Source organism: Hesperophylax consimilis, chromosome 24, assembly GCF_061612785.1.
Source record: "Hesperophylax consimilis isolate HC1 chromosome 24, BYU_Hcon_1.0, whole genome shotgun sequence".
NCBI classification, from domain to species: Eukaryota; Metazoa; Arthropoda; class Insecta; order Trichoptera; family Limnephilidae; genus Hesperophylax; species Hesperophylax consimilis.
In genome coordinates, this window is record NC_142859.1 from 26,187,444 (window position 1) to 26,210,945 (window position 23,502).

The 23,502-nt window shown below is 32.1% G+C and overlaps 1 protein-coding gene across 1 annotated transcript in view; it reads right to left on the minus strand.

Moving 5' to 3' along the window:
- Positions 1-13,157, minus strand: part of LOC149412133 (neprilysin-2-like) — a 104,566-nt gene extending 91,409 nt beyond the window's left edge. The window contains exon 1 of the mRNA XM_089646515.1: positions 12,825-13,157. The gene's annotated coding sequence lies outside the window, so the exon portion shown is untranslated. The remainder of the gene's footprint in view (positions 1-12,824) is intronic.
- Positions 13,158-23,502: the final 10,345 nt, after the last annotated feature.

The following is a 23,502-nucleotide window of genomic DNA, read 5'->3' on the forward strand; positions in this document are numbered from 1 at the left end:
TTCCCCAATTGCTGTGGGGCACTAGACGGAAAACATGTGACCATTACTTGTCCTATAAATAGTGGCTCGAATTATTGGAACTATAAGGGGACAAATTCAATCGTACTACTGGCCTTAGTAGATCCAAAGTATAGATTCTTAGTCATAGACGTCGGATCATATGGTAAAAACAGTGATGGTGGAATATTTGAAAAGTCCGTCTTAGGCAAATTAATACAAGATGGAAAGTTAAAATTTCCCGCCCCTAAACCATTAACTCTAAATTCAGAACCATTGCCACATGTGATTGTTGCAGATGAAGCTTTTCCCTTGAAACCATTTTTAATGCGACCCTACAGCAAAAATGATGTTCGTAACAATGAACCCAATAAAATATTCAATTATCGGCTTAGTCGTGCCCGACGTATAGTCGAGAATGCCTTTGGCATATTGAGATCAAGATGGCGTGTTTTTGCTGGTCCTATGGCAGTTCAACCGGACATGGTCGACAAAATTATTCTGGCAACATGTTGCTTACATAATTATTTAGGCACGGATGATTTGCCTTCAGACTGTGATGATTCACTACAGGCGAATTTGACAGAATCTACAGCTTTTGAGCACTTAAATCTCATTCGTAGAAATTCCACACAGTATGCTTTTTCAGTAAGAAACAAATTCAAGGAATATTTTAGTACTGAAGGCGCCGTTCCGTGGCAACTTGATATTGTGAGGAGAGGTAGACAAAATTAAAACATGCTACTCTCCCAAAAGTTACTACAATGATATTGGCGTATACAATATCAATTTGTTTTGTATAATAAATAATATTTTTAATAAAACTTACCACGTGTTTTCATTTGTTCGGCAATTTCTTCCCATGCATTATTTCTCACAGTATGATCCCTGTATATAGCTAAACTCATGTCATATAGAACAGGATATCGTTTTACCAACTCAATTAATTGTTCGTCGGTCATTTCGCTAAATAAATGCAAAAATAATATTAAAATGGCCGAAATTCCGTATGTGCTCGGTGACAGTTCTCGAACGACTGACGCGTGGCGTCGGGTGTTGTCTAGAAACATACTGCGCAGGCCGCGTCGGGTGGCGTGTTTGCCCCCACCATGGGCAACACGCCGACCTGGCACGTCTAGATCGGGTGGCGTGTGCGCGCATGGCGCGGCGTCGGATGTTCATAGTGTGATTCTGGTCATAAGAAAACAATACATTTGATTCGACTCAACACGCATCGCGTTTCATCGGGTCGCGTCGGGTTTTAATAATGTGTTTCCACCATAATGCATACCAGTTTTGCACAACACTTCTACACATACAATGGAGTGATGTGGTTTAATCAATTGGAAATGGAACTAAGATTGGAACCTGACTATAATAAATTCAAAAATAGACTAAACAATGATATCTTAAATAGTTTGGCTACCTAGAATTGCATTGGAAATTGATTAAGAATATTTAATTGACAGTTTCTTTTTTTAAAATTATTTTTTATTATATATATTTATAAATATTATTATTTTTATCTATGCACGTATATATTGTGTTATAATTTTTTAACTTTTAATTTTAATTTTTAATAAACTTCTCTATGTTCCCGCCTTTACACACGAGTATTTTAACTCTCGTAAAGGTTATATATTGTATACATATATGTGTTTTTACAGTTTTTTAATCAATGTTGCAGGCTTAATTACTCATGATTATGTTACATATATATGTATACAAAAAACTAATAAAAAAAAATAAAAAAAAATAAAATAAAAAAAAATTGTTATAATTTTGGATCGATCAAAATCTATCGAATTTCACAACCTTTCTTGTTTGCTTATAAGGCTTTGTTTATTTGTATCGAAATAATAAACTAATGGTGTTTTCGAGTAAAAATATGCAATATGAAAAAATAGATCGGATTTTAGAACTTTTTAGTTTTAGCTAAAGGTCGTGGTTTAAATCAAAATTGCTTGTATTGTTTTTTCAAGGTAATCCATGAGGACTGAATTTGAATAAGTCTAACTAGAAAATCTATACACGTAATTCGCAGTCATCCTAGTTAGCTTCCAAAAACACCGATTTTACCTATTCAAATAACAAAGTGTTTTACAGACTTAAGGATAATCCACGTCAAGATCAATTTTACAGATCAAATCAAAGCATGTTGAATAGGTACATGCGATTTATTCATTCTAATTTGACCACAAATAGGTGTTTTTTTGTTTGACACGGTTGAAACTTCTCAGGCTTATAGTATATTGACCGTTCTATTTCTTAGACGCAATCAGAAAGTCGGAGAGTTTGTGTAATTCCGCTTTGGAAAAAAATCAATTGTCAATGGAACATTTCTGAACGTATTCTAAAACTAAAAACTGTTTTTGAATGGTGATAAAATACGCTTTAAAATTGTATTATTAGAAATAAAGATATATTTGTTTAAAATACTAAAATGCTTAATGCAAACATAAATACACTCGCTTTACATTTTTTCATCTTCTTATAATTCTCTAACTTCTCCATCCTCTTCTTGCAACCCAAACAAGCTATACATCATTTTTTTTATTTTTTATATTATAGTAATATATAGATTCTATGTCCGCAAACTGTAAAATTCACCCGCCACAACACAGGGTCATCCCTAGAATGGAGGGTGTATATCACAAAAAACCACATGTACTCTCTAAATCATGTATCAATAAAATAAATAAATTTGTTTAGGCACTGATCTAAAATTACTGTTAACAAAAATAAACGTTTTATTATAAATATGTATTTAAACATTATTGTCACCTCTTTTCATATCGACACACGAAACTTGTACAGTCAAAAAAGTTGTAAAGTTGGAAACTTGTAAAGTCTTGTTGTCAAAAACTGCGGGCTGAAACTGGTTTCGTAGTGGTTAACATTATAATTCTTCTGCGGTTAACTTCTAGATTTTAATGCTCTTTCTAACGCGGTTTAAATCATATTTCTTAATGTGACAGTAAGGGAGAAACAACGATCTCTATGAGATGATACGAGCTGTTTGCAAAAGCGAACAGATTGACTCTACTAGCAATAGTTGTTAATTTGCAAAACCGATCAAATTAGCCTTTAGGGTTAATCTAATAGACAAAATCACAAAGGTATTATGAAAAATGAACTTCAAACATTGAACTTGAATCATCAAAAAAGATTTGTGTGATGACGGACTTTGCCGCAGATAAAATATTTTTATGTGTAGTAACACACACTTTTAGTGATATTCTGACCTCAGAATGAGTCCAAATGTAAACTACTTTAAAACAAAATAGTTGTTGTATATCTACTTGATAAGACATTGATTTAATTTTTCAAAAAATCATTAAAATACTTAACTGGCCCAATGACTAAAGCAAATACCCTAAATGGCCGAACAGAGCAATTCTCATTTGTTTGCTTATCATTAGTTGCCTAATAGAGATTGTTACGAGTTTTCTGATTATGTTTATGTAGGGCAAGTTTAATTTTTTAATAATTACGATTAACTATTAAAAAAATGCCAAATCTTCCTCTAAAATCATGCAAAATTCAATTCTTTAATGGCCCATATATCATAATTTAAAACACAAGTAACTGAAATAGCTAATACCGGTACTGGATATTTGTTATAACTTTTTATTAAAAACCATAATATTGGTAGTGTATTTTGACCTCAAATTCAAATACAGAGTTTTCCAATAAGAGGTGTTATTTTGATATTCAAAGAAAAATGCCATTTTTTAATATAAATGAACAAATGTTTATTTCTTTATAAAGAAGAAGGTATGTTGTTAATAGAGAAAAATAACATCAGTCAAATGACCACCGCGACTACGCCTACAGGACCATATCCTTTTCATGAAATTTTCCATAACCAAATCGCAAAGTGGCTGCCTTATGTCCTCGATAGCCTCACGAATTCCATCTTTGAGGTCTTGCATCGACGCTGAGCTGTTTACGTAGACCTTTTCTTTCACGTGGCTCCAAAGGAAGAAGTCGCAAGGTGTTAAACCACAAGATCTCGGTGGCCAATTGTGATCACCTCTTCGAGAGATAACACGGTCCGGAAACTTTTCCCGTAAAATATCAATGGTTTCGTTGCTTGTGTGGCACGCAGGACCGTCTTGTTGAAAGTAAACGTTGTCCAGATCAATACCATCCAATTCCGGCCATAATAAATCATTAATTTCTTAATTAATACTCAAAATAACACTTCTTATTGGAAAACCCTATATAAGTTTGAAATGAAAAAGGTCGCGACGTCGTTCGCCTTAGGATTATAGATCTCTCTTTTCAAGTCGAAATCACCCTAATAATCGATGATAATTTGCATCATGATATAAAAATAATGAGGCTGCTTAATTTTCCAATTTCCGGTAGGCAGTAGGTAAGGCATAATCTGAATGAGGTACTAAAAATAAATTAGGTGCCAGTTTACTGAAAATTTTTCATGAAACCCTCCGGCTACCTTCAAGAAAGAGACTGTTAGAGTCTTGGACGCAGGCCCAGAATTCTCCAGTTCGAAATCGGCGATTACAAATAAAATAATGATTCCTTATACTCGTAACATTTTAAAACTACGTATTTGAATTTCTACCGATTTACGTCGTATTTTCCTTAACTTTCGTCCTTTAAGTTTTTAAACTCTTAAAGATATACATGTTATTTTTAATGTATATGTATTAAATGTATATATATATATATTTATACATTTGCAAATTACAAAAGTATTTACGTGAAATTCCCATGACAGAAAAAGTATGTTCCGAAAATTATAAAATAACACATCTAGTTCTGTTATTTGACATGTTATACGTATTTTTTAAATACCAATTATGACATTAGTCGAGAGATTTATGTTTTTTGTTATATAAGTCATGCTGTATTAAATATGTTCGCTAACGCCCATTAATTGAAACCGATTTTTACTATCAGTGCCCTCCTCCTTTCATTCGTATTTACATATCTTCCTTTCAAACCATCTTCTTCTTCTTTTTGAACGCTTACTGCAGAAAATCTGTTTATTTGGCCTTAGGCAGCCCTTAGAACTTGAAATTTGCGAAGCGTTATAAGGTCAACGTACCTAATAACCTCTGTTCACCACATCATTTTCCAATATCTGACATATTTGTAATTGTTTGTTCCATTTAAAAATATTCAGTAGAGGTTTCACGTGTTGAAACTACTCTTCAGCAGTAACGACTCTGGAGTTTTGATATTTACGCAGCTTTCGTTTTCTTGAATTTCTAGTTCACCACAATTTTTTAAACATAATCTGACCAAAGTAAGACAATTTGCAATAATTTTTAGTACATGTGCAGGAACCTGTATATATTAATATTTATAATAAGGAAAAATGAACAAATAAAAAGAAAAATCGACATATATTTCATCTTTGCAATCTTTGCGATGTTATTCTAAGGAAAAAAAGTTGTCTAGTAACTTATCGTTGCATACCTATTATATTAAAATATTTACACGGTGTTCGGAAACTCGTAGTAGAAGCGAGTAACTGGCGAATCAATATCACATGTAGAAACGATTTGTAGTACAATTTTGATTTAGGCTTTCGTTTTCGAGTAAAACGAATTCAAAGTTGAAATTTTTTAGGTCTTTTTCGAAAAAATCAGTAGCTAGGTGGTTAATATTAGCTGTTTAAAGTATTTTAAAGTTTGTCGATGAGTAGAACCGACTCTAGAAGTTTTTTTTAACACTTTTGCTAAACACCGAATAATAAAAGAAAATTTTAAAGTAATGAAAAGCTCAGATAAAAAATGTATTTTTATCGGGTTCTATAATATAAGTGATGCACTGCGAAAAAATACTATTGCTAATTTATTAAGAATATTTTCAAATTATTGATAAATCCGATTAAAAACGGGATTAAAACGCCTTATGAGTGAATTAATAGATTTCCTACACTACTTTTCAGTAAATTTCATGAAAACTCAGATATTTTTGTCGATACAAAGAATATTTATTCAAGCAGGCAAATCGATAAAACATTCGTAAATTAATATTTTATTAAAAAGGCCTAATTTCTCGTGAGGGTAAAAATCGATTTCTCACGAGTTTCCCGTTTGAAGTAAGAGTTTCCGAACACCGTGTACATCGCTAGAAAAGAATGTGGCTTCACCGCAATATCAATATAAATCATCGTACGCAATTAAAACTTTGAAATAGGTTTATATTACAATTAAATGCTAGCGTTTGACTCCTCGGCAGGGCAGCCAGCTTAAGGCGGCTACTAAATAAGAAATTAAAGACTTGATGAAGTTTCTCCGAAGGGCGGCCATTAGGCTGTTAAGTCGCGCGGGTAGGGCGGGAGGGGAGGGGGGGGGGGGAGTTTAGGCGTGAAACGCCGCCCGCCCTGATCTCCTTAAGTGACTGTTAATTGCAAATTTAACAACAATTACTCAAGTATTTAAACATGGGAAGACGAAGACGTGTTGATTACATTCACTGGAAAGGTAAACTCCCTAGAAGTGTCATCAAAACCGATATGAATTATGGATTAAAAATTTTTATTATTATTTTTTTTTAATTTAATTAAAATCAAATTTAATAACATAATTATTAAGTTCTGCAAGTATTTTTTGGTTTTTGTTATTGTTACAGCGGCTTTCACGGCCATTTTCAAACTGTGGTATGTTCACAAAACCTAAACAATATAACACATTTAAATAAATTAAGAACTGCTACATCATAATTAAACAACTAAGATAACATTAATGTGGGGAAAACAGACTTCAAAATACCCCCACAGAATATGAAATCTATTGTCACAATTATTTTTATCAGTAAATTGGTTTAACCGGTAATAAATCATTTTAAATTGGGAGGGGGTAAAAAGGAATCATATTAATAAGTCGTCTAAACGTGGCTAAACTACAGTTTGAAAATGGCCTTGAAAGCCGAAACAGCTGTAACAATAACAAAAACCAAAAATACTTGCAGAACTTAATAATTATATTATTAAATTTGTTTTAATTAAATTTTTTTTTAAATAAATGGAGTTCTACGAATTAAGCACAAAAACAATAAATATATAGATTAAATGTTGAAAAAAAGACTTATTTTCCAATCCTAGGCCCCCATACGGTTCAATAAAAAAATTATTGGCGTAAAAAATTATTTTTAATTTTTGTAATTTTTTTTTCTTAACTTTTTATTATTTGTTTGTTAATAAAATATACACAATATACAACGTTTTAAGGGACGTACTTGACTTACCTAATAGTCCTAAAAATGTACATGAAATTTCGGTCTCCGTTGATTTTTTTTCCAACTATAAACATAAAAAATAAGTAGCAAAAAAAACGGTATTAAAATGCTCCGGATTCTAAAATTTCATTTACATCTTTACTCCAAATAATGTCGGAAATCACTGGTCGAAATAAGTCAAGTACGTCCTTAACACCCTGTATACATAGATACTAGGCACCTACTTAAAAAGCTACTCACGGCTTACAATATTTATGAGAATTAAATTATTGCTTTGTAAGAAGTATGTTATCATTGTTTGTAATAATGTATTGTAGGTCTCAGGGTCTCAATCATTATGTTGGCGTAATTTTAAAGTCCCTTTGAAAAAAAAAAACGTTTTCCTTCGTAACTATAAACTAACTTACTACAAATAAATATGTTTGACAATTTTAGAAAATAAAGGTGGATACATTTCTTTGACGTAGTTTCATAAAACAAATACATAAAAAAGCCTTTCTCAAGTGGAAGCCGAGAGAAACGGATTACTGCACATACATAAAATATAAAAAAACAAAGTTTTTAAATTTAATTTCTGATATCTTTAAGTGACCACCTTTATTGGACAACATTGTTCTTCCTTCATTTTTTTAGTTATTTTAAATTTAAGTTTATAAATTGCTAATTATAGCTAACATACATTTATTTCATTTTATTTTACTGAATGGGGCTCTAAAAGTCTATTTGGAATTTATTAATCGGAGTAGTTTTTTTTATGGTTTTCAGCGTATTAATTGGTAATAATTCTTAATTTACTGAATAGTTCAATCAAGTCATTTTGTTTTGCGTGAGGATGGAATGCCCAACAACGTATAGACATCAGTATAGCATTTCTTTTATGATGACATATGTCCTGCTGCGGCGTACCTGATTTTTTCTTCCATCTACTTTCACGAGTCATAATATAATATTACGTATATTATAATTTATTCTGCGGACAGTGCTGCGTCCACCTAATCATTTTTTTAAATTCTTTTCATTGCGCTAACATCGACTATATTTTATTTTCAGAAGTATGGTCGTATATAGTTTTCACACACATAAACCTTAGAAACCCGATTCGGTTCGCAAATTTTGTGCCATGTATCAGGGTTGGGAACACAACAACTGCATTGTTTGCTGCTGGCCTCGCATACATCGACAACATTATTTATTAAAAATTACATTGAGTAATTAAAAATAAATAGTTACAAAATAAGAATTTTTCAACATTATTTGAATGATACGGTGCGTAAATACTATTAGTTGGGTAAACATCGTAAAAATCATATTTTTTTCTTGACATTATGTTAAGTAGGTTTGCCACGTAGATTTGCTTTATTAAAAAATATTGTTTTTTGGTTAATGTAAATTTTTAAAAATATATATTGTTTACTTCGCACTAATACAAAACAACATTGCACCTCTAATCTTAAAGTCTTTTATACATGGTGTCCGGAAACTAGTGGTACAAGCGAGAAATTAAAAATCTACATCACATTTAGATTCTTTTTTTTGCCAAAAAAATTGGTTGATTTGAGCTTTTGTTTTCGAGTAAATCGAGTCAGGAATTTTTTTGGACAAATTTTAAAAAATCGGTCGTCGGGGGGTGAAAATTTAAAATCAACTGTTTAATGTCCTTTAAAATGCGTTGAAGCATGGACCCGACTCCAAACTTGATTTAACATTAAGCTTCCAAAAAGTTTAAAAAAATCGTAATGCTACAAAAAGCTTTTTTGGGTTCTTCATAGATTAGTTTTGAGATTATGTGATAAAAATAGCGCTACACAAAAATAAAAATCTTCCGAATATTATTTATTACATTGATCACCTATCTGGACCTAGTCATCTACTGGTTGTGACACGGGGCGCCTAATTTTCACTTGCGCCGGGCGCCGTTTGGATCAGGTCTGGCCCTGTGTGGATTCATCAGTTTCTCGCCTACGCGTATTTTTTTCATTATGTGAAACTGCACAAGAGCCCCAATGCTCCCAACCGTCTGGAGCAAGTGAGACTATGGCATCTCCAATTGGGGTACGTTGTGATGCTGAAGGTAGTGGAGAGAGGAAGGAAATGGGGAAGAGAAGTACCTGGCTATTCAGATCTGGTCAACAAACTCGGCCAAAGCCATTTCAAGCAACTTTTCTATTTTGATGGTGGTTCTACACTAGTAACTTTCACTCTGAAATGTACCGTAAATATACTACATAAATTATTTTTAATTAGTAAATTGTGAAGCAACACAAATTAATCAAATAAATTTAACTTTCGTACCAGAATTCGTACCCACGACCTCTGGCTTGCTAGTTGAGAGCCTTACTCCTCGACCACAACCGTATTAAAAAAAAAAAAAATTTCCATCAATAATTTAATATGTTATGCCTGAGTGATTTGATGGCATTGGTTTACTTTAGTAAGGCATGAATGCGATTGATTGAACACAATTAGATTGAGTTCACTCCAACCAATGAAACTGTGATGCCGATCTATGAGGTAATCAATACAATGTTCTCTGTTCGCAAAATAATTTGTGCGTTTAGTCAGGAGAATCATTTTAATATTTTTATTGACGACCAGGGTATCGATTCTCCAATCCAGGCCGCTCGCGATCGCCATTGAAAGTACATACATTGTTCGACATTCTCGAGTCTCGTAAAAGGTACACACTACTTAATTACTTACTACGCCAAAAGTCATTCATCTCGAACAACGAGTGGGTCGAACCACTAGTTATTCGCGTGGAATGACTTCGTAGAGAATCGAGGCTCCAGAAACATTTGAGAGTTTTTTTAATGAGTGTAATATAACAATAATAATTTTTATATTATTTACGAATGAGTTGCAGTTAATATTTTGCTCTGTATTTTTTTTTTAATTATTTATTTGTGATTGTGTGCTCTAATATACAAACGTACTTTCATTGATGTTAATTAAGAAAATTGATAAATTTATATAGTTTTGTTATAAATTTCTATTGTAATGTTGAACAGACCGGTTCAAATGTGCTTTAGTTTTTTTTTCTTTTGTATCATTCTTCCCGTGTCTACTGTAATAATTTAATAGTTTCTTAATTTGTTCAGTCTAGGGATAAGGCTCTCGACTAGCGATCCGGAGGTCGCGCGTTCAAATCCCGGCATGCGCAAGTAAACTTTATTTGATTAAGTTGTGTTATTTCACGATTTATTCAATTAAATGAATATGTAGGATATTAGCGACACGTTCCAGAGTGGAAGATACTCTCAGTATCGCCCTGGTGTAAGACCACCATTCAGAATTTAAAATTAGCTTTAAATGGCTTTAGCCATGTTTTGTGACCAGATCTGTAGACCGGGTTCCTCTTAGCCATAACTTTCCCTCCTTGGGGATTGGCGATGCCATAGTCTCACTGGCTCCAGATGGTTCGCAGAAGATGTGACTTGGGACTGCTAGCCTTGGAGAAACATGTTTGTACAGGCTATGCGAACAGCATGAAGAAATGGCGATTAATCTATGGCGGCAAGGTCTTTTGTGTGGAAAAGGCTCAGTTATCTAGATATTTTGTTTATTTAAAGAAATACAAACATTCCCGGGTTACAAATAACCCGACAATATTTTTAAATCTTCTACTACCACCACAGAAAGCGGAAAATGATGCTTGTGTTGTGATGGAATACTTAGCCAGCCGAGGAATTGAACGCAAGACTCCTGGGTGGGACTGAAACGCGATGCCAATTCAGCCACTGACCGATCAAATACTAAATACCAGTTAAATACCATATTTTAAAACTATGAGAATCGGGCAAAAATTGCAGTAAGTTATTTAACGCACTGGGCAACTATCAAAGGAACAGGGTGCATGGGAAAGGAAATATGATCATTTTTATTGATTTCGACATGTTTAAAATTTTCTTTCCCTTTTTTAGTTATAATGAGCCACTTTAGACTAGCATGGTGACTTCAATATGATGACGCCCGTTACAAGTTAAAACCAGTTCGATCATAACGAAAAAGATGATAGAAGGTTACAAACTATTCTTCCGGTTATAAAAGTGTTTTACTCCATGACAAAGTAATTTCAAAATGGAATTCCATCTTTATCATGAATTATACTACATAGACATCCGAATTAATAGACTTGCCTAACATGAAATCTAGGTATCATTTCGACTGACTGGAGGCCAACAAAGTGACCGTTTTTTGGCACCAGGAGGGTTCGAGAATTTTTTGATTAAGGCGATGCACTACGTCGTGTAATATTTTAAATTGAGCCGCTATCAATAACAACCCTTACGTAGATGGCGATAAGGTTTAAATTCCCGCTTAACACCATCTGCTCGTTTTGATTTATGCAAAAAAAAAAAACATGGCCAAAAAGTGCCTTTTATTTTATTTTGTGGATTTTCAGGCATAAATATTTAATTTTTTTTCGATCATTTTATTAATAACTTAGCTTGCCACATTATACAATAAAATCATAACCGAAAATGGGTTCGTAAGTAGGAGATTTTTTAACTTTAAAGCTGTTTTCATTGGCCTTACACATTATTTTTTTCTGGGCTTATAAAAAGATTAATCTAAAAAATACTCGATTATTTCAAAGGCCAAGATGTATTCTACTCGCAGTATTTAATTAAAGCATCTGAAACATTTCTAGGCGACCAAATTTTCAAACCAAAAACACCTGATTTTGCATTACTACGTATGGCTTCGCCTTAAACTATCACAGATCATGCGTGGAAATGTAAAGTTTGCTAATGTAGTGAAAAGGTTTGCGGCGCTGTCCATCGTGAGATTTTTCTGCGCACGATCTGAATGTTCGTTCTTAAACGAATCGCATAAAATTTTAACACATTTTAAAGTGTCTAACTAAATATTGTAACAAAATTTTATTTTTTTCGAAACAAGCCCGAACTTTTGTTTACCCGATTTGGGATCATTGCATATCATGGCACCATTGTTAAAACGCCTAGTAATTCGTTAGTAGATTTTATTTTCGAGGACCGAATGGTGATATTACAATGCGAGTTGCCTGTATACTATCAGATTCATTTATTGCAATATCACATAAAAGGGGACGATCACGCCACCTCCCGTGCTCTTTGCAAGTTGGTTTTTTCCCCAATTCCTAATTGGCTCGTCTATTAATTTGAATGTCTATGCCATTCTAAAACTTTTCAAGTTCATCCTTTTATTGCAAAAAACATTGGCTTAAATTAAAAAAAAAAACTATATAAAGTGATTTAATTTTGTAATTATATCTGTACATTTTCATAAAAACAATAAATAATAAAAGCTTTTTATAATATTTCAAAATAGACCTTGTAAACTTTTGAGAGGAGGAGTTACCATAAGAAGAAAAAGATGATAAATCGACTATTATAAATATACCTACATATACGTATATAAATATACATATTCGCAACGACCTTCAAATACGTAAAACATAAAAACGTGCTACGTCAAAACAGTTTGCTTAAATTTACCATCATATAAATAAATCAATCGAAAAGCGTTTCAATTTTTAAATTAACAATTATATCTAATAGTGTTCTCGCAGTTCAAACAATATTCAAATTATGAAGCCATATAAAAATAAAGTACAGTTTTCCTACCTGAGTAATAACAAATTTTTATCACTTAAGATTAAAGTTTTTATCACTTCAAACAATACAGTAATAAAACCTTAGAAATTCACTTTTTACTTCACAAACTCAACAATAAACACACGGACAAAAAAACGTAAACACTATTATTTCTAAGATAAAAGCGATATTTTTAGAAAGGTACTTTTATAAAACATCCTTGAGATTTTTTCAGGTTTTATGTCATTTGTTATTAGAAATTAATTTTTAAACGAATTTACGAGTATTTTTGAATAAGTGTAACTTAGTTGTGGAGGCACCTTTCCCGGGCAAGGCTAGTAGCATACTGATATTGAATACTGAAAAGCAATCTCACAAGGCGAGAGCACGAAATTACTTTGCTCGCGACTTGCAACAAATGATTTTCTGAATTTATGGATGATGTTATGGGCAACTCTGAGCGAAAAACAAAAGGATTTGGCTGGACCAAATTACTTGTAAGATTATAATCTCTGCAGGTTTTGGCATTAGACATATACGTTAGGTATTTTACCAGCAGTGGCGTACAATAAGATAAAATAAGATATAACTCTTTTCCCCGAAAATAAAATCGGAGACATTTAATTATTTATTAAGGCCCGTAGTAAGCGAATATAAATACGAATGTTAGAACGAATAAAAAAACGATAGTGATTAAGAGAAAATTGTGAAAATATTTAATAAAACACGACTCGTTTGAAATAGAGTAAAAGTTGCATTTAAAGATACACTGTGAATTTTGTTCATGTTTATAACAATGCGTTCAATTTTTTTGTAATCTGGTTAAAAACGGGATTATAGGCCCTTAACGATTGAATTGATAAAAGAGGCATGTATTATCACGATAATGAACACGTGTTGAAAAAAATCATAAGATTTTCGCATTTTATTATTATATATTATCAAAGTAAATATAGGTGCATGAACACGTATTACGATATATGAGGAATTTTATCAGGAAAAAGCATGCAATCTGTTTTTAACCGCATTACAAATTATTTGAAGAGATTTTTAATAAGTCAGCAATACTCATTTTTCTCATTGTATTCTCAATAATCATCGATGACAAGCGGAAAATGTTTAAAGGATACGTGATATTTTTTTTTCAATAACTTTATGAGTGAAACATCATAATTTAATATTTTTTATAATTGAAGTCAATATTAGCGACACTCAAACCAAAATTTGAATCAGAAAAAAAATCTTTTTCTAAAAAATTTTCTAGATGCCGCTAATTTTGTCTTCAATGAATAAAGGATACATGTTACATCATCCTTGCCTCCTTTTATTCGTCTGATCATTTGTAAAGGTGTTATTTCTGAAATAAAATATGTAAAACTTGATTTACCATTCCTCATTATGCAACCTGCTGAAAAAAGAACATGTTTTTTTAATAATACATCCATAAGTGTGCGTGGAGACTTAATATAAATTTAATAAAATGTGTGGCTTCCTGAAATGTGAAAGAATATGGAAAAAGTATTTAAAATTCTGACTGGAAACAAAATTTCGAATGTAGTGTATTCTATTTACGTAGGTACTGTTTTGTATGTGACACTTATAATTACGATATTTTTCTACTGTTTTCTACATGACACTTATAATTATGATATTTTTCTATTTTTGTACTGTTTTGTATGTGACACTTATAATTAAGATATATTTCTATGACATAGGAATTTTTTCTATTTTTCTACTGTTTTGTACGTGACACTTATAGTATGATATTTTTCTACTGTTTTGTACGTGACACTTATGATATTTTTCTATTTTTGTACTGTTGTTTTAAATTGTATTAATTAACTCCCACCTATGTATTGTAAGTACCTCTCGTCCTACAATGAGTTTCGTAAGTCATCGGGATTGCGCTAGCAAGAAATAAAAATAAAAAGGGTCTGAAAGTTAGTAATCAAAAATTTTTTTGATTTTTGAAGATAAAATTTAATGGAATTATTTGGAAGGTTTCTTATTAAATTGGCTTCAAAAAGATACGGTGTATTTTGATTGACTACATATTTTCGTAAGCTGGCTATCAAAAGATACTGTGTTGTTTTGTATGTGAAAACCGCAAAAGCGTCCCAACTGCTCCCAACCGTTCCTCCAAACAGTACCTGGCTGTTCAGGTCTGGTCACCAAACATGGTTAAAGCCATTTCAAGCAACGTTTCAATTCTGAATGGTGGTCTTACACCAGGACAAAACAGAAAGTATCTTCCGCTCGGGAACGTGCCACAAGTATACTAAATATTATTTTAAATGAATAAATTTTTTAAAAATCACAAATTTGAACCTGCGACCTTCGGATTACTAGTCGAGGGCGTCATTGTATTTAAATTTTCCCGTAAATTGACTGTAAAAGACGCAATTTATTTTTATCGATTGTAAGTCTTTTTCCTTAAATTGACCATGAAAAGATACAATGTATTTTTATTGTATTTATGTTTTTCCTTGAATTAGCTGTAAAAATATACAATTTATTTTAATTGATTTTACGTTTTCCACTAAATCATAAATAAAAAGAAACAATAACTTACGCCATTAAATTGATTTTACGTTTTCCACTAAATCATAAATAAAAAGAAACTAAACTTACGCCATTAAATGATGTGAATAATTCAATAAATGTATTAATTTATTAAAATTATAAGTAGCGTCGCCGCACGCCCTTGAAGCCATGTTACAAGAGATGTCAGGCAATTTTTTTTTATAAAGTTTAAAAACTACAAGAGCAATATAAAAAAGCGGGAATCACGTGTTATAATAAATAATACAATTAATAATACATTGAATGAGCGTATATTCAATTCAATTCAATTCAATTAGTTTATTCCCTTAAAAACATTACAAAATTACATTTTATTTCGTTTTTAAGTACATTTGTAAAATGGTATTACATAATAGTTAGCGGTGTATAAACTATACCAGCATCAATAGAGCTTGCCTTTTAAAGGCAGCTTCACCGATGCTAAATATGTCGATATCCGAATTAATTCTGTTCAACAGCAAGACTGCTCTCCCCACCGGCATGACCATTGGCAAGTTAGTCCTGCAGGCCGGGAGATCAAACAGTCTATGCTGTCGGTGACGGAGATAACCATCAGGAACATAGAGACTAATACTCTCCATGATAGTCGGATTTACTAACCATCCACGAATAAGTTTGAAGAAGTGCTATACAATATGCACATCTCTTCTGACCCGTAGATGGTTCATACTGAGCATGCCCAAGAGAAAGTCAGTAGGATAGAGCCACGGGTAGTAGCCATACTCCCTCAGGTAGAGGAATCTCAGAAATTTCTTCTGCACTCTCTCCAACATGAGGGAATACTTCACCTGATGTGGGCTCCAAACCACCGACCCACTCTCAAGCCTACTCCTAACCAACGCAATGTATAGCACTTGGAGAACCCGGGTGTCTCTAAAATTCATCGCAGTGCGTAGGACGAAGCCCAGCATTTTCAGTGAAGCACTACACGTCATTTCGATATGAGTATGAAATGTCAGCCTACTATCAAACATGATGCCAAGATCTTTCATAGTGGAGACACGTTTTAAACTTCGGGCATTCATGGTATACCGGTAAAACCAAGTATGACGTGCCCTTGTGAAAGAAAGAATGAAACATTTAGAAACATTGAATTCGATCCGATTCCGTTTACTCCAGTCAACAATTCTATTAATGTCCGATTGGAGTCGAATGCAGTCTTCTAAAGTTTTAATTTCCAAGAATAGTTTTAGGTCATCAGCAAAAAGAAGTGACCTGGAATGCAGAATATTTTCTGTAATATCGTTGATAAAAATTAGAAAGAGGAGCGGTCCTAAATTAGAGCCCTGTGGAACGCCTGAGAGTACAAGGAATAATTTTGACATGAATATTCCATGAGATACAAATTGCTTTCTTCCAGTAAAATAGCTTGCAAAGAATATGAGAAACCGTAAAGAAAAACCTATAGTTGACAATTTATTCAATAATATGTCATGGTTTACGGTATCAAATGCCTTCGAGAAATCATTATATGAGCAATCTACTTGGTAGCCCTTATCTAAAGATTTGGAAACATAATCTGTGAGTACCAGTAGGTTAGTATCTGTTGATCGACCTTTTCTAAACCCTTTTAAATTATTAGATATGTAATTTCAATTGCCCCATAAATTATTATGGTAGGTATTAATTTGCAAACTGACCTTTTTGCGTAATGCGATTCTGTGTAATTTGCGATGTTTGATTTATAAATGCAGGTATGCAATTACATATTTCTGCAAAAGGGTTTTCTACGCGCCGTTTTACCACGAGTATTATATCGATTCTAAGAATTACTTACAAAATTAACGAAGTAAGCAATCACTTTGTGGCTCGACATGATAATGAATTAAAAGATAATTAATTGTGTTTTTAAATTATACTTTGTATCAATTAGTTTCTTATCTTACCGGTCTAGTTTATACTACTTTAAAACAATACTGTTCATATGAAGGTTGAGATATAACCGAAACTAGTTGACACAGTGTGTTAATTATAATAAAGTGGTTAAAAACAAAGTAACATCTTATTTAATTATTTAACCCCTTAGGACTCTGCCATATTATAGAAGGTCGTAGAATTTGTGTGTTTTTCCGCGTTGCAATAAAATCCAAATAAATGGTCTATTTTGTGAATGTAGCAAAAATTAACATTTGTCTTCGAAAGTTTTGAAACTCTGTTATTAGAAATAAACACGTAATGTTTGAAATATTAAAATTTTGAATGAAAATATAAAAATGTTTGAAAGATGGTTCACCTTAAATTTTATCATATAAACAGTGAACTAAATTTACATATAACAAAAGAAACTCATATTATATTAGAAAATTGTATTATAAATTTTACTGTTACCTCACTTTTAGTCGTTTCATTTAAAAATTATTTATACAAATTTTTCTCAAATTGCGGTTGGAACTTTTTTTTTAGAGGTGCACATTTTAATTCTTCTATAGTTAACTTCTAGATTTGAATATAAAGCGTATTATTTTTTTATTTCTAACACAGTTTAAATCATATTTCTCACTATGAAATTAATGGAGCTACAACGATTTATAAGAGACCATATGGGTTGTTCCCAAATGCGAACACATTGACTATTTGGGTAACATCTGTTTGCTCGCAAAACCGAACAAATTAACCTGAGGGGTTAATAACATGAATTCTATCTTTGCATGAAACCATCGGAAGATTTTGTAGGTGCCAAAGACTGCTGTCAAAATTATATGGAATGATTGACAAATGACAGGACACATAATTTCATGACCAAGTGATTGCCCAAATTAAAGTTTCCCAAGGAAGAAGTGAACAGAATGGAAAGGCTTGAGGACTAGGAAAGAATGGAAGTGACCAGAGCCGGCGTAGAATATTTCACTTTATCATGGATACGAAATCCCATCCTGCGATATGCGATATAACATCCTGATCATGATGTGAGATTATTATAAATATTTTTGTTAACTGCTCTTTTTAATATTTTCCTTGCCCTTTTCAAGAATAGTAACAATAATAATTGAAAAACTTATATACCGCCGTTTTTGTGAAAAATCACCTCAGTGAGATTAGATATAATAGATCGGAGGGTTTCGTGCCGAAATACGCACCGTCTAAATCACGCTTAAGGATTCGAACAAGTGTAAAATTACATTCGTTATTTTTTTTACTAAAAGATCTTTCAATTCTAATTGAATGAATGGAGTGAAGTTATGTTTCAAATATATAAAATATATTTTCACATATATAAAATACAACAATTGAAAACAATATATTTTGCACTCTGCCAATCATTAATAGAATATGGAATTATTGCTTGGGGAGGAGCAACAAACTCGGCTTTCAATTACATAGAAACCGCACAGAAAACGATCTTAAAGGTAATACTAAAAAAACATAGACTGACTGATACAGACCAAATATTCAACAGCTGTGACGTACTAGATATACGCCAATTATACGTCAAAACACTACTAAACTACATTTTTGACAAAAAAAAATTTCAACATACACAAAATAACACTAACAGACGTTAGACAAGCGTACAAAGAAAACATAAAAACTCCCACAGTAAATTCAAGCTTTGGACAAAGACATTACCAATACCATGCTATAAAAGCTTTCAACAGTTTAAAACTTGAAATTAAAATTGAGGAAAATAAAAATAAATTCACACACAAAATTGCAAAATGGATTAAAGAACAAAAAAGACAATATTACCAAAATGTCATAGCATAAAATAAATATAAATCCTACACGTAACACACAAAACCAATATAAACACACATCACTCACAAACACACAAGATTATTTTCATTGTACTACTTTTTTAATTTTAAATGTATTTCGTATTTTGAATATTAAATGTATTATTTTCTTTTTAAATGTATTATTTTCTCTTTAAATAATATGTAGATTATATTTTTATATTATAAAATGAAGGTCTCAGCACGGGCAAACCACCCAGTGAGGCCTACATTACTGGAAAACATAAATTGTAAAAAATAATGTACCAAATAAATAAATAAATGATTTATTTTATTCCAGAATGAGAGGAGTTTAGTGCAATTCCATAGATGGCATGAAGTATATAAATGGAACAAAAAAATATACGTTATTGGTCTGTAGCTTTATTAAAAGTGATTGGGCCAGTAATTTTTTTCACTGTTCATCGCTGCTGTAATGAGAACATTTCTGGAGTTGTGTATCCTATCCCTTAATCCTGCCACCCGGGTTTTTATGAGGGCTGCAAAATCAGGACTCGTCCCTCCGTTGACAAGTTGGAAGCACTGCAGTATGTGGGAGGGCTAAATATCTTACGGTAGGCATTGTTATACTGTACGGAGAATTATTGCTAATTTATTAATAATATCTGTAAATTATTCGCAACCCGGTTAAAAACGGAATTTCAGGTCCTTAACGAATGAATTGATAGGTTTTCCTGAAAACTTTTAGCAAAATACTTATGTATTATCACGATGTCGGACCACATGTCCATTAAAATCTTAACATAAGGAATCATTTTTATAAATAGGCTGCAAACTGGAGTATTTCGGAGTAAATTACTGAAATAAAATATTAATAATTTATTAAGAATCTGGTCAAATTAGTCGTATTTCTTTTAAAATCGGGAAAACAGGCCTTTAAAGAATGAATTGACAGGTTTCCTGAAAAATAAAATTAAAACACTAATATGTTATAAGGATATCGAAACACGTGTTCATAAAAATTCTAATATTATTTTTATCAGGAAAAGCTACATGAACACGTGTTCGTATATATTCTAATGGACTAAAATTTTATTAGGAAATGGATTGCATTCACGTTTTTAAGAGGATTTCAATAAATCTGCCTTACTCATTTTTCTACGTGTGCTGTGCTTGAAAACTACACATTTTTACAAACCGGAAAATGCCTATTTCCTTAGAAATATTTTTCATTTAATCTTCTTTTATACCCACAATTAATATTTTATCAATTAGACTTTAAAATATGCGATATATCAGCGGGAAACTGATGAATTTATATCATAAAAATAATTATTGAACTGATTTAATAAATTTTTTTTCGGCTACTATACAAATTAAATCGCGTTTTATTTTATGTCACATTACACCTAAAAAATTCCAATTTGTGACTCAATTTCCAGAGTGGAAGATAATCTCAGTATCGCCCTGGTTTAAGGCCACCATAAGAATTTAAACTTTGCTTGAAATGGCTTTAGCCGTGTTTTGTGACCAGATCTGAATAGCCCGGTATTCCCCCACTTTCCTCTTTCCCATCTCCTTCCTCTCCCTAAAACCTTCAGCGGCACAACATACCCCTATTGGGGAAGCCATGGTCTTAATGGCTCCACAAGGTTGGGAGCAGTCGGGACTGTTGTGCGGTATTCACATAAAGAAGAAAAAAATATGGATTGCCTAGACACAAGATATTTGCATGGACACATCGGTTGATAATTATTTTTTTAATTTTGTTACTTCCATACATAGTGTCCTGAAACGCGTAGTACAAGCGGGGAATTGGGGAATCTACGTCACGTAGAGATGGAAAACTAAAAAAAAAACAACTTTATGGATAAGGTCTACTCTCAAAAGAAGTTAACAACTAGATTTTAACCGATTTTTTCAAACTTAACCTAAAAAAATTAAAATTAGTACCTACTCAATTTACTCAAAAAAGAAACCTCAAATCAAAAAAACTTATATCACAAATTTGACTAAAAATGTTGATGTAGATTAACCAGTAATAATTTTGTACTACGAGTTTCCCGACACCGTATATAGGTAGTATTTGTAGGTAGCTTTGTTTTATATAGAAATATACAGTTTTGTTTAGAATTTGATGAAATTCTGCACACTTTTTTATTTTTCTTTTTATTTCTTCCTAGGGCAATCCCGATGAGTTACAAAACTCATTTTAGGACGGGAGGAAATTACAATACATAAGTCGGAACAGAATACATACAGAAGTCAGTACATACAATTTTACATCAGCATCAAAATATCAAAAATACAACACTGCATAAAAAATCTAAAAGATAGGTTAAGTAGAAGAAAAAAATAAGGGTTAACAAATAAAGGAACAATCAAAGATATACAATAATTATGGATTTACTGATTTTAATTTTTTTTTAATATTTCTTTAAACCTTTCCAAAACAAGTTGCAGGACACTGTCTACATGAAAAACTACCACCCATCCACTTTTACCACCCCTTACAGCCTTTTGAGACGTCTTAATAAAATTATACACACATTTAAACTCAGAAGAAAATTGCTGCGTCATATGATTTTGTAAACCTCAGCGTAAAGTTCTGTCAACGCCGGGCACTTCAGCTAGTCTAAAATAAAATTAAACAATTTATCTAAGATTTACACGTGGCCATTACGTGACAACCTCGGAATACGTGAAACAGAAATAAAAAAAAATAACTGTGTAAAATTTAAAATAACTCTTCACACTCCCTCCTATAAATCAGACATTCGGGACAAATGGCGTGTGACGCCATTGTTTTAGCTTTTGTCTTAAAATAATTAATCTTTTTGGCGCGCGCTCCGCCATTAATAAATTATTTTTTATCGTGTTCTCACTTCTAAAAAAATTATTATGTCTATCGTCTAAAAATATAAACTTGTTGTGTCTCCAACGAAATAACGCTAGTCTGATTTTCATTTCCATTTTGTAATGCTTCGAAACCAGGTGATGTTCTGTTTCTCTAAGGCGGCAACAGATGGCGGTAGTTGTAAAATTACTAAAAATAAGAATGCGAATCCATGTTTTTATTTGACTTTCAACAGAATATTATTAACTAATGAAAAAGAAAACAATGGTGTATTTTAAATGAGATATTGCAGAAATAGACGTCAATAACAGCGCCTGAAAAACGTACAAAAATTACGTACTGCAAATTGAATGGTTAGTGATAATACTGGGTCAAAACGATAAATTCTTTTCTCCCCGATTTTACCAAATGCTGAGTTGATCATAAATAATAGTAGTTTTGTGGACAATTGTAGACCTTTGTTTCAAAGTTTGTTTCCAATTTTCTCTAATATAATAAATCAAAACTAAAATTTCCTCTGATATAATAAGATTTCTAAGTAGGTACCCCCTGAAATATTTCCTCTGATATAATAAGATTTGTAAGTAGGTACCCCCTGAAATATTTCCTCTGATATAATAAGATTTGTAAGTAGGTACCCCCTGAAATATTTCCTCTATATAAGATATAATAAGATATAATAAGATTTGTAAGTAGGTACCCCCTGAAATATTTCCTCTGATATAATAAGATTTGTAAGTAGGTACCCCCTGAAATATTTCCTCTGATATAATAAGATTTGTAAGTAGGTACCCCCTGAAATATTTCCTCTGATATAATAAGATTTGTAAGTAGGTACCCCCTGAAATATTTCCTCTGATATAATAAGATTTGTAAGTAGGTACCCCCTGAAATATTTTCTCTGATATAATAAGATTTGTAAGTAGGTAACCCCTGAAATATTTCCTCTGATATAATAAGATTTGTAAGTAGGTACCCCCTGAAATATTTCCTCTGATATAATAAGATTTGTAAGTAGGTACCCCCTGAAATATTTCCTCTGATATAATAAGATTTGTAAGTAGGTACCCCCTGAAATATTTTCTCTGATATAATAAGATTTGTAAGTAGGTAACCCCTGAAATATTTCCTCTGATATAATAAGATTTGTAAGTAGGTACCCCCTGAAATATTTCCTCTGATATAATAAGATTTGTAAGTAGGTACCCCCTGAAATATTTCCTCTGATATAATAAGATTTGTAAGTAGGTACCCCCTGAAATATTTTCTCTGATATAATAAGATTTGTAAGTAGGTAACCCCTGAAATATTTCCTCTGATATAATAAGATTTGTAAGTAGGTACCCCCTGAAATATTTCCTCTGATATAATAAGATTTGTAAGTAGGTAACCCCTGAAATATTTCCTCTGATATAATAAGATTTGTAAGTAGGTACCCCCTGAAATATTTTCTCTGATATAATAAGATTTGTAAGTAGGTACCCCCTGAAATATTTTCTCTGATATAATAAGATTTGTAAGTAGGTACTACCTGAAATATTTCCTCCGATATAATAAGATTTGTAAGTAGGTACCCCCTGAAATATTTCCTCTG